We start from the raw sequence: 12379 nt of genomic DNA, 5'->3' as shown, positions 1-12379 counted from the left end.
CTCTCTCTCTCTCTCTCTCTCTCTCTCCACCCACCCAAAAAGCTTGGATTTGCTTTGATCAGACAGGTCACACAAACCTCACCTTGGGGGAACTAATTAGTGGCCAGATTGCTGGACCTGGTCTGTAGAAATTGAGTTGATCCTTGGGCCAACTCCAATCCCTACCTCACAAGGTGGCTGAGGGGATGAAAGAGGGGGAACTACGGGATTTGCTTCCACAAGAGGCAGTGAGGGCCGCCAACTTGGATGGCTAAAGGAGGATTAGATGAATCCATGAAGGACAAGGCTATGTTCTACCTACCTTGTCAAAAGACAAATGTTGCATCTGTTTGTCTGTAGAGACAATGGAGTGTGCCTCCGGGGGTGAAGTCAAACCACGGCATTAGTGGCATCAAAGTGACCTCTCCGGGGCGCAAGCCTGGGCAGTGAGCATGGAAGTCCTGGGCTGTCCAGATGACAACACATACACACACACCCAGCGTCACTGATGTTGTCCAAGGGAAAGCAGAGCAATACGTTTGGCATCAGCCTGTCTTTGCTCTGGCCTCTTCATATCTCTTTGAGCTCTGGGAGACCAGAGAGGAGAGGAGCTGGTCATTGCAGGAGGGGGAGACAGCCTGGCAACTCCTCTCTGCCTCTTGGTCATCCTCCTCATTTCTAGCCTCTATTTCTGCTGCTGATTCTGGACCTAAGGCTCTGGTGTCTTGCCTCTTGTATGCACTGCCCTCTTCATTTCTCTGCGCGTTCTGAGAGACCAGAGGGGAGGGGATCTGGTTGCTACAGGTGGGAGAGACCCCTTGGCTTCTTCAGCAACCTGCCATATCTCTGTCTCCTGGCCTCCCCCCTACTCTCCAGCATCTCTTCTGCCTCTGAGTCTGGACTGCTGTCTGCCACAGACTCTCCCAGCTCACTAAGCCCTGTTGCCTCTTCAGCTTCCAACACCCCCTCCTCCCAGTCTATCTCCCTCTTTTCACACATCACCACACAACCACCAGCCCCCAGGCTCTGAGTCTTCTTCCCTTGGGGGTTCCCCAGCTGGTGCCCCCCACTATTCCTCTACCTCCAACCTGTCCATGACAACTAGAGGGCTTGACTCAGCATGAGGCAGCTCCCTACGTTCCTCAAGCACACCCACATTCCCTTTGTGATGGTTTCCAGTCCTTCTCCTCTTCCAGTAAGGCTCCCTTTAAGCCGACTCCTTCCCTAATCCCACCAGATGTGCTCCTGCCAGCCTCCAGCTCCAGCCACACCATAAGCCCCCAGAGTGACAGGTAACAATGTGGCATTCTGTGCAGATCCTGGATGTCTGGCTTAGGTCACTCCTCTCTCTCCCTCTCCCTCTCTTTTAATGGTTTTGCAACCAGCCCCAACTTGCACTGTGGTGACACACATCTGCTGACTGGATGGATCGACGCATTAAGCTCCAGGCTGACTGGTGGGCCATGCTTGAAAGACTTCTGGCATCTGCTGGTGCCTGAATTTTTCACCCGTGACTGCCAGCATATGCTCGGCACAATCGAGACAGTGTTAGCATGTGGGTCTCGGGCAGCCTCCTACACATCTGGCACAGGCTGCCCGCCCTCCTTCCAGGTGAATCATCTCTCTCTCCCCCCCCCTTCTCCTTCTTGGAGGGTGGCTTGCAGCCTTGTGGCATCTGCCGAGTGGCAGGAAGTGTCTGGATTCATCAGAGAGTGATTTTTATCTCCGCGTGCTTTCCCAATTTCCTCGTGCTGCATTCCGAGTGACAGGATGGAACCTGCCAGAGGGGAAAGGGGAGATTCTGCAATGATTAATATGCTATAAGAAAATATCATACTATATACAACGGTCCCCAAACTCCCATCCTCCCCATTAGACCTCTTGAAAACTGTTGAGAGTCTCGACAGACCACTTAATGATACCCCTGTTGTAGCAACTGTACAATGCTAGATGCTGTCATTCTGTTTTTGTTGCACATGGTAGTCTCAAGCGTGGGATATTGTGCTTTCGGAACATTTGGCATTATTGTTATTATTTATGTATTTATTTGTTGCATTCATATCCCACCTTTTTTCTCCAAGGAGCTCAAGGTGACATAGATCAGGCATAGGCAAACTCGGCCTTCCAGCTGTTTTGGGACTACAACTCCCATCATCCCTAGCTAACAGGACCAGTGGTCAGGGATGATGAGAGTTGTAATCCCAAAACATCTGGAGGGCCGAGTTTGCCTATGCCTGACATGGAGAGTTCTCTGAGCACAATTCAAAGTGTTGGTGTTGACCTTTAAAGCCCTAAACGGCCTTGGCCCTGTATACCTGAAGGAGCGTCTCCACCCCCATCGTTCTGCCCGGACACTGAGGTCCAGCGGTGAGGGCCTTCTGAAACGATTTAGATGTTTTCTGTAATTCAGTGCTGGGCTGAGGCAAACTCTTTTATGGTGGTGGTGAGTGATTCTGGTTGTTAATCCAAAATATGGCAGCTAGACTGTAACAGGGAGCGGCCACCGAGACAACATAACACTGGTCCTGAAAGACCTACATTGGCTCCCAGTACGTTTCCGAGCACAATTCAAAGTGTTGGTGCATATATCACAGGGGTGTTGTGTCTGTTTATTACATGCTGCTCCTGTGTTACCTGTAATATGTTCACTTATTACCTTAAAATCAACAAAACTAAAGGCTCATCCACACTTCCACTTATCCCGCCCCCTTCCCAGGGAAAACCTGCTCTTTACTGCTGAATCGGAGCAAACAGAAAACCGCTCAGATCTGTGCTTTCTAGGCATGAGAAAATGAGCCCTAAATACAGAAAAGATTTTTTATTGCTATTTTTTTCTTCTATTGTCTTTTATTGTATTGCAATTTGAGTCCCATAGAATACAATATAAAATGCAACAATAAAACATAACAGAAGCAAAAAAATAAGCATTAAAAAGTTATAATTAAAAATCAATCTGATTTTTAAATGCAATGCAATGACTGTTCACAGTCATCTGCTCCTGCTGTTTTTCACAGACGCACTGTGGACCACCCCAAAGCAGCTTGCAGGTCCACTGTTGGTCCTACAGACCACAAATTGGGAGCCCCTAATAGAATATATGCTCATCTCCTCTTGATCAGTGTTGCAGTGGCAAATTCTGAAGTGCAGGAGCTCATCATAACTGCCCCCAGAGCCAATACCCCAGGAAAGTGCAAAAACACAGGCAACTGTATTTGATGCATTAATTTGCACACAAAGCAGACAGCAGCAGTATATAGCATAATTCCCAATATCTTAGGATAAGCATGAGTGCGATCCATAGCTTTCCTTGCAGTAAGCTCCACTGAATTCAACGGTGCTGACTTCTGATTGCCTACATTCACGTTGTAAAATGCGCTGAGCCCTAATCAAAAGTCTTCAGCCATCCGAGATGCAACATTCAGCTTTCAATTAGAAATGTAAATGATTCCATTAAAAAGAATTACAGTCTCAATTGCCAGCATGCAGTAGGAATCAAAAGGAAAGGAAATATGCTTCTCATCTCTGCTTCATTATGTTCCTCTTTATCCAACTTCCTCTATGCTTATCTGTTACAAATAATGATATAATAATAATAATAATTTATTATTTATACCCCGCCCATCTGGCTGGGTTTCCCCAGCCACTCTGGGCGGCTTCCAACAGAAAAATAAAACACAGTGAACTATTAAACATTAAAAGCCTCCCTAAACAGGGCTGCCTTCAGATGTCTTCTAAAAGTCTGGTAGTTCTTTTTCTCTTTGACATCTGATGGGAGGGCGTTCCACACTTGAAAGCCTCGTTATCACCTCATCTGCTTGCTAGAGTAGGGAAGGTCTGTCTATCACCCTAGTGCCCTGGACAGATGGCTTCATTGCTCCTGCTTTTACACACACACACACACACACACACACACACACACACACACACACACACACACACTCAGGAGCTGTGATTCCCTGAGTTTCCAATACTCTGCTTCCTCTCAACCTGTGGTTGAAATTGATGCTGTTTTGAAAGGCTCAGTCTGACATTTTCATTCAAAATGGCCTCCAGTTGTATCCAAACACAGTCAAAAACCTGTTCCTTGATCTCAGGTACCATCATGCCAAAATTCACTGTGATATCTTGAGAGGGGTCCAAATGAACAGAGAACAGAAAAGCAAGCAACTTTTCCAAATGTGTAGCAATTATGTTTGTGTAGACAAGTGGGGATTGCCCAGTGCTGACTAGAAATTCAAAGAAACCCCAAAGTATTGTGATTTTTAAATGGATAGTGCAATTTGTGTTTTTAAAGGGCTGCGTTCCCCCCTCTTCTCTGGCACACCTGGGAGGAATACGTACATTATATTTTATTCAGGAGGGGGGAGAGCTTTACATATCAGACAAAATTACATATGAAAATATGTGTATCTAGAGGAGTTCACTCTAACATACTGGTGAATTTTCTGGAAGACTTTTAAAAAAGAAAAGAAAAAAAAAGCATAATAATGTGGAGGCCTGAACTTGAAATTGGAAAAATCAGAAACTTGTGAGAATCTGAAATTGACACATCTTCCCATTCCTACTTGGAGCTGCTCTGTAATAAGTACAATGAGATCCATTATGAGATGAACCATTCTGTTAAATTTAAATAACACTATATTTTATTAAAGGAAATTATTGCTGTTACTGGTTGAGTAGTTGAGTGGCAGGAGCTGCCCAGAGTGGCTGGGCAAACCTAGCCAGATGGGCAGGGTGTAAATAATAAATTAATAATAATAATAATAATTTTACATTTCTCAATTGCAGCTGCTCCAGGAGCCAATACAGGGTTGTGTGATGTAGGGTAAAGGAGCACAATGCACAGGAATTGCAGGAAATGTTTCAGCAATCAATGTGTTAACAGTGGCTCCTCAGTGTGATTTATAATTTTTAAGAACATTGGTGTTATCAATACTCAATTGTGCCTCTGTTTGCATAGTGGAGAAGATGAGAAGGTTGCTTATACTGAATCAGACAACTGGTCCACCTAGCTCAGTATTGTCTACACTGACTGGCAGCAACTGTCCAGGGAACTTTCCTAGCTGTACTTGGAGATGGCAGGGATTGGACCTTCTGCATGCAAAGCAGATACTCTACCACTGAGCTACGACCACCCCTTCCAAGGGGCTTACGCCTCGCTATTGAGTAACCAAAAGCATTTGATTGACCACTGTCAGAGACAGAATGCTGATGGGCCCTTGGTCTGAGCAATGAAGGCAATGCTTATGTTCCTATATCCTGGTTTGGTGGGATGCGGGTGGCGCTTTTGTCTAAACCACTGAGCCTCTTGGGCTTGCTGATCGAAAGGTCGGTGGTTCAAATCCATGCAACGGGGTGAGCTCCCATTGCTCTGTCCCACTCCTGCCAACCTAGCAGTCCAAAAGCACGCCAGTGCAAGTAGATAAATAGGTACCGCTGTGGCAGGAAAGTAACAGTGTTTCCGTGCGCTTTGGCTCCCGCCACGGTGTCCCATTGTGCCAGGAGTGTTTTCGTTATGCTGGCCACATGACCCGGAAAGCTGTCTGTGGACAAACGCCGGCACCCTCGGTCTGAAAGCGAGATGAGCTCCGCAACTCCATAGTTGCCTTTGACTAGACTTAACTGTCCAGGAGTCCTTTTTTTAAAAAAACCTTTCTCCTGATGATATCTGGAGCCTTTCTTGGAAGAACATGTAGGGTGTGCATGTGTTTGTGGGTGAGAGAGAGAGAGAGAAAGAAAGGAGGGTGGGGAATGCAAATCGAAGCCGTTTGGTTCATGGTAACCCTCCTTCATTACAGAGTTGCTGATAGGAGTTGTCATTTCAACAGCTGTAAAGCCCACAGCTCAGAGCTCTGCCACCTGGAAAGATTGGGTCCAGCGACTTGTATATAGGAGGCGAAGGGAGAGTTGCAGGCAGCTGTCCCGTACAACAATTAGCATTTTGTCAAGACTAAACAGCGCAGTCAGGCAGACTGATTGTACATTGTGATGAGCTGGAAAAGAAGACTGTGTGACATACTCTCCTTGCCCAAACGTGCCCCACTGTCCCACCCAGATTGATATAACCAAGGTGTTGTTTTTTTAAAAAAATTTAAAAAGCACACACACTTTGAACGCTGCATGAGCTAAAGCACATTTAAAGCCTTAAGCACAAACAGTGATCTCTGGGTGTGTATACAGCATGCATTTAAAGCATATGACAAGAACCCCGCAAACTGCAGTTTGTTAAGGGTGCTGGGAATTGTAGCTATGTGGCAGATTGTAGCTATGTGGCAAATTGTAGCTATGTGGCAGCTATATGACAGCTCCCAGGTTTCTTTGGGAAACAGCGTGTGCTTTAAATGTAAGGGGTTGTACAGTGGTACCTTGGTTCTCGAACTTAATCCGTTCCGGGTGCCCATTTGACTCCAGAATCCGTTCGAAAACCAAGGCACAGCTTCCGATTGGCTGAAGGAGTTTCCTGCACTCAAGCGGAAGCCGCGTCAGATGTTCGGCTTCCGAAAAACTTTCGCAAACCGGAACACTTACTACTGGGGTTTGCAGTGTTCGGATTTGTTCGGAAACTAAGCTGTTCGGGAACCGAGGTACTACTGCATTCAACTAGTGTTTCCTCAGAGTTTGCACATTGAAATTGATGTACCCACATTGATTATGGCCATTCTCTGAGTAAACATTCGTTGACTACAACCCATGGTGTGTACGTGCAGGTAATCTGTGGAATCCTGGTGAATAGACTTCAGCATTGTTGGATCTACTTGAGGTTTTTTTATTATTATTACTAAAACCACAAGATCTAACAACCAGCGTCAAATGCATTAAAGACACATGGTAAAAATTAAAGAACTGGGGGCCTCCCAGCACATGTTCAGACTTTGTAGTACCAGGGCCAAACAGGGATGTCAGAGAATTTTGACAAAAGCGGAAATGGGAGCACAAATTACCAATGTCTGCTTATTCATCCCATGTCCAGAACAGAAATCGATCCAGCTAATACAATCAGTATTCACTGTTGTTATTATTTGGAGTCCACAGAGGATGAGTACGTAATTGATTACACACACACACACACTTTCCTTTGCATTGAAACAAATGGAGCCAGATATTGTAATGACAATGTAATTTATGAACTTAAGTAATTCATTGCAGCAGCATCACCATTAATATTAATTAATTAAATTTGCATACCACTCTTCAGCCATAGATATCAGGGCGGTTCACAGCAAAAAAATACAAGATAATAATAATAACAACAACAACAACAACAATAATAATTTATTATTTATACCCCGCCCATCTGGCTGGGTTTCCCCAGCCACTCTGGGCGGCTTCCAACAGAAAAATGAAATAAAATAATCTATTAAACATTAAAAGCCTCCCTAAACAGGGCTGCCTTCAGATGTCTTCTAAAAATCTGGTAGCTGTTTTTCTCTTTGACATCTGATGGGAGGGCGTTCCACAGGGCGGGTGCCACCACCAAAAAGGCCTTCTGCCTGGTTCCCTGCAACTTGGCTTTTCTCAATGAGGGAACCACCAGAAGGCCCTCGGTACTGGACCTCAGTGTCCGGGCAGAACGATGGGGGTGGAGGCGCTCCTTCAGATAATAAGATTAAAAAACACATAATAAAAATAAGAACAAAACAAAACAAAAATAACCCTGTTCCCACAAACATTTTTAAAGGAGAATGTCAATCAGCCAAAGGCCTGGTTGAAGAGAAATGCTTTCACCTGGCTCCTAAAGGTGCATAAGGACTGTGCCAGGTGAGCCAGCCTGGGCAGTGCCAAATTTATGTATAAGCTAAACAAGCTATAGCTTAGGTCCCCACTCTCTTGGGGCCCCCCCAAAAAATGTAAAGGAAAAGACACCTGGGCGTACATTTCCAAAATATAAGATAAAAAACAAATACTGTAAAATAAAACCTACATACAGCAACAGTGTTTTGTGTTGTGTAGGCTGCTATGATGTAAGTAATGGGCCCTGCCTGCTAGCCTGCTCCCTAAAATATACTTCTTATTTGTATTTCAGTTCAACAATTACTCTGATAAAATACATATTTTGTTATGTGCAAAAGGCTTTAGATACTTATTTGGTCCATAAATTACCATATAGCATATATTCAACACGAAAACAGTGACAATTTGTTGTTGACAAAGGGCAGCTGGACATATAAAGGGCCCCATTACCTTCAGTAGCTTCTTAGAGCCTCATCAAACCTAAATCCAGCCCTGACCCTGGGGAGAGCATTCCACTAATAGAGAGATTAGTTCTTGTGTTGCCACCTCCAGACCTTTCATGGGGGAGGCACACAAAGTAGGGCCTTAGATGATTATTGTGGGGTCTGGATAGGTTCATATGGAGAGAGGTATTGTGGTCCTGAGCCTTTTAAGGCTTCCTGGGTCACAGCGGGTGGCGCTGTGGGTTAAACCACAGAGCCTAGGGCTTGCCGATCAGAAGGTCAGTGGTTCAAATCCCCGCAACGGGGTGAGTTCCCATTGCTCGGTCCCAGCTCCTGCCAACCTAGCAGAAAGCACGTCAAAGTGCAAGTAGATAAATAGGTACTGCTCCGACGGGAAGGTAAACGGCGTTTCCGTGTGCTGCTCTGGTTCGCCAGAAGCGGCTTTGTCATGTTGGCCACATGACCTGGAAGCTGTACGCCGGCTCCCTCGGCCAATAATGTGAAATGTGCGCTGCAACCCCAGAGTCGGTCATGACTGGACCTAATGGTCAGGGGTCCCTTTACCTTTACCTTTACAGGGTGCAGCTAAGCCTAAGGATTTTTCCTCCTCTTGCTACCCATTTATTACTTATGAAAGGACAATCACAAAGATGGCAAGTCCACGACTGGACCTAATGGTCAGGGGTCCCTTTACCTTTACCTTTACCTAGGTCAAAACCAGCACTTTGAATTGGGCCAGAAAACTAATTGGAAGCCAGTGCAGTTGGACCAGAATCAGTGTAATATGCTCAAACTTGTCCCGGTGAGCAACCTGGCCGCCGAATTCTGCACCAGCTAAGCCATCTTCAGAGGCAGCCCTACATATAATGAGTTGCAGTAATTTAACCAGGAGGCTACCAGAGCATAGACAACAGTTGTTTTGGGTATTCCTGGTCAGATAGGGGCACAGCTGGCCCAGTAGCTGAAACAGATAGAAGGCACTCCACGCCACGGAAGCTACCCGAGCCTCAAGCAGCGACAACGGATCCAGACCACGTACCCACTCCTTCAGAGGGTGGGTAACTCCATCAAGAGCAGACAACCTCCCAGCAATCTGGTATAGGGAACTACCCACTTAACAATGCCTCAGTTTTATCTGGATTGAGCTTCAGTTTGTTGGCTCTCCTCCAGTCCATTACCGAGGCAAGACACCCGTCCAGCACCTCCACTGCCACACCTGCAGGTGTGAAGGACAAGTAGAGCATACTGCTGATAACATACTCCAAACCTCTATATACATATGTTAGGTAAATTACATAGCTTTGCCACTGCAGAATGTAAGAAAAATAATGCTGGTTTTGGCTGAAGATGAACTGCAGCAGAATGGAAACGGCCCTGCACGCAAGAAATGCAGCAACGGAAATACGCCTCCTCATATTCCTGTGGATCTCACAGTCTTTGTCAATAAGCATCCACTCCTGGTTAACTTCTTCATTTCAACAGCCTGATATAGGTGGGAAATGGCGTGTCGTTGCTGTTGAAGTTCTGTGAGCAGAAACCCTTGCTGATCCACTGACAATGATCTACCAGGACATCCTGATTAACAGTCTGCTCACCCTTGGTCTAAGACATAAAAAGAATTCATCATCATCATCATCATCACTTTTAATTTGTATACCGCCTTTCTATCATACAATACTCAAAGCGGTTTACAAGCTGAAGAAACAGAATCTAATGAAATACAAAACAACCTTATAACAATCTAATGCAATACAAAAATATGATAATAAAACATAGCTTTAAAATAAGCAATCAAATAATGTAACGTTCAGCAATCATTACAATAGTATAGAATAATATCAGCATATGAAAATTAAACAGAAACCCACTCTTAACATTTACAATAAATAATTTCAAAACAATAATCAATAAAACAACAGCAAGCCACAATGCATAAAACAATACAATACAAATTGAAAAATATAGACTGGAGGGTGAGGCAAGGCAGGTGGAAAGAGGCCTTGCCTGATGGAGTCTCCCCCTCACAGTTCTTCCTCCAGGCACAGCTTCCTTATGAGGAGTCCCAGGGCCGAAGGGGGCGAGGCAAGGCAGGTGGAAAGAGGCCTTGCCTGATGGAGTCTCCCCCTCACAGTTCTTCCTCCAGGCACAGCTTCCTTATGAGGAGTCCCAGGGCCGAAGGGGGCGAGGCAAGGCAGGTGGAAAGAGGCCTTGCCTGATGGAGTCTCCCCCTCCTGATGGAGTCTCCCCCTCCTGATGGAGTCTCCCCCTCCAATTCAAGAGGGTGTGCTTGCCTTACTTTGTGTAAATGAGGAGCAGGGGACCTCATGCCTGGGGTCTGAATGTGGCCTTCCACATCTCTTGATCTGGCCCCCAGGACTCCTCCAGGCCACACCCGCTTCCCAAGGCCACACTCCTCACTGGAGTGCACTGTTTAAATTGAGCTATTTTGACATTTTGATGTTTCCTGTCCTGGGCTCCTTTGGGAGGATGGGATCGAAATTTAATTAATCGGTGTCCTGCCCATTAGATATTTGAAAAGGGGCATTGCATAATATTAGGGTTTAGTATTAATGGTGCTGATAACACCAAGTTTGCAGGTTTGATCCCCAACATGGGACAGCTACATATTTCTTCATTGTAGAGGGTTGGGTTAAATAATCCTTTGGGTCCTTTTCAACTCTACAATTCTGTGAATTTTTTTTGGGGGGGGGGATGATTAAACCCAGCCACTGACTCCAGAATATTTAGTTGGTTGATCGTCTTTTTAACCAGTGAATCTCTTTTGATTGATCAGTTATGTCTCAGTAAATCTGCATGTGGTCGAAACTTCGATATACATAGTATCAAAGGAAGTGTGTGATAACTTGCAAACTAATTTACAAAGGCTCCACTCCTTGTTGGAAGGAAAGATTGTGTTTCAAAATCAAAATAGCCTGCAGCCTTGCTACATGAGCTGCTGTTTTTGGCTCCTGTTCTGATCTGGGGTATTGTAACAGTTCTTAGCTGCTTGAAGTCCCTGGTTCAAATCTTGACTTTCTGCTATTAACTCACGAGGTGCCTTCAGTCAAGTCACTACTCAGCCTTAGTCCCATCCCTCATCTTACAGTATTTGGCTAATTATACTTATCTACCTTAAAGGGCTATTGTAGAGATATCTGAGATAGTGCTCAGAAAATGCTGGGCTTTTTAAAAAAACAAATAAATAAAGCCAAAATGACTTGAATTCTATGGCCCGCAAAATAAACTTTGACCCCCATTAAGTGACTCTTCAACAATTAATCAACTGGAGCTTTGGTTGATTAATCTATTGATTTAAACCAGCTGATAAAGCTTGCAGCCTTAGTGTACATAGATGAAGTGCTATGGGCACACCTGGTGATGGGCTCCTTTCCAGAACATTTCTTGACATAAACAGGTTGATACAACACATGGGGCTCCCCACAAAAAGACTTGTTTATTCAGTATTTATCCCGATTAGCTTGCAAGAAGCTTATGCAGTGGTTAGACTATGTCTGGTCTTTATTGAGCATTTGTTCTGAATTGTATACAGGGTGGTTCTATGACAATAAGCGTTTGTCCAGAATCGGTTCTGATATGCTTGCAGGGTGTATACATGCCTTCTCATTAATAATTCCTTCATTTCACATTTTTCAATGCATTTCCCCGCCATTTTGCAAACAGCAAGCAGCCTGATTCTTTCTTTTTTTATTCCAGACAAAACATTAAAACAAACAAACTGATATAAAACAAGCAAAACGTTCTTAAGATCATGTCAAGAGGAAGAAAAAATACATGCATTCTTTCCAGTCTGCTACTTTTTAAAAAGTGGATTTGTTGTACTGGAGTGGCAGAGCCCTTTAATCCACTTTAACTACACAAACCTAAAGTTCTGGCATGTGCTCGAATCCTTCTGCCAAATAGTGACAGTGTGAAGGCACCCCGTGTCTGATCTTTATTAACCACTAGTGGTTTAGAAACCCAAAAATACTGTGATTTTTAATGGATAGTGTAATTTGTGTGTTTGTACCCATCACCCAGAAAAAAAGGGTGAAGTCACGCCACAGTAATGTTTTGGTTCACTGTCTTAAATCAAAATGGTGGCCAACGTCCAAGTGCCTACAGAGATCTCTGCCTCTTACCTCAGAAACCCTCATGCCAAGTTTGGCAGCAATATCTTCAGAGATGGCCAAAGCTTTGCCATAAAATGAGTGCCAATGTGATGTTTT

The 12379-nt window shown here is 44.7% G+C and overlaps 1 pseudogene; it reads right to left on the bottom strand.

The window, feature by feature from the left end:
• The window catches only part of LOC148683642 (uncharacterized), an 86777-nt pseudogene that overhangs the window by 72989 nt on the left and 1409 nt on the right, over positions 1 to 12379 (bottom strand).

Source organism: Zootoca vivipara, chromosome 13 (genome assembly GCF_965207765.1).
Source record: "Zootoca vivipara chromosome 13, rZooViv2.hap1.1, whole genome shotgun sequence".
In the NCBI taxonomy this organism is placed as follows: Eukaryota; Metazoa; Chordata; class Lepidosauria; order Squamata; family Lacertidae; genus Zootoca; species Zootoca vivipara.
This window is presented reverse-complemented; position numbering and strand designations above follow the sequence as displayed.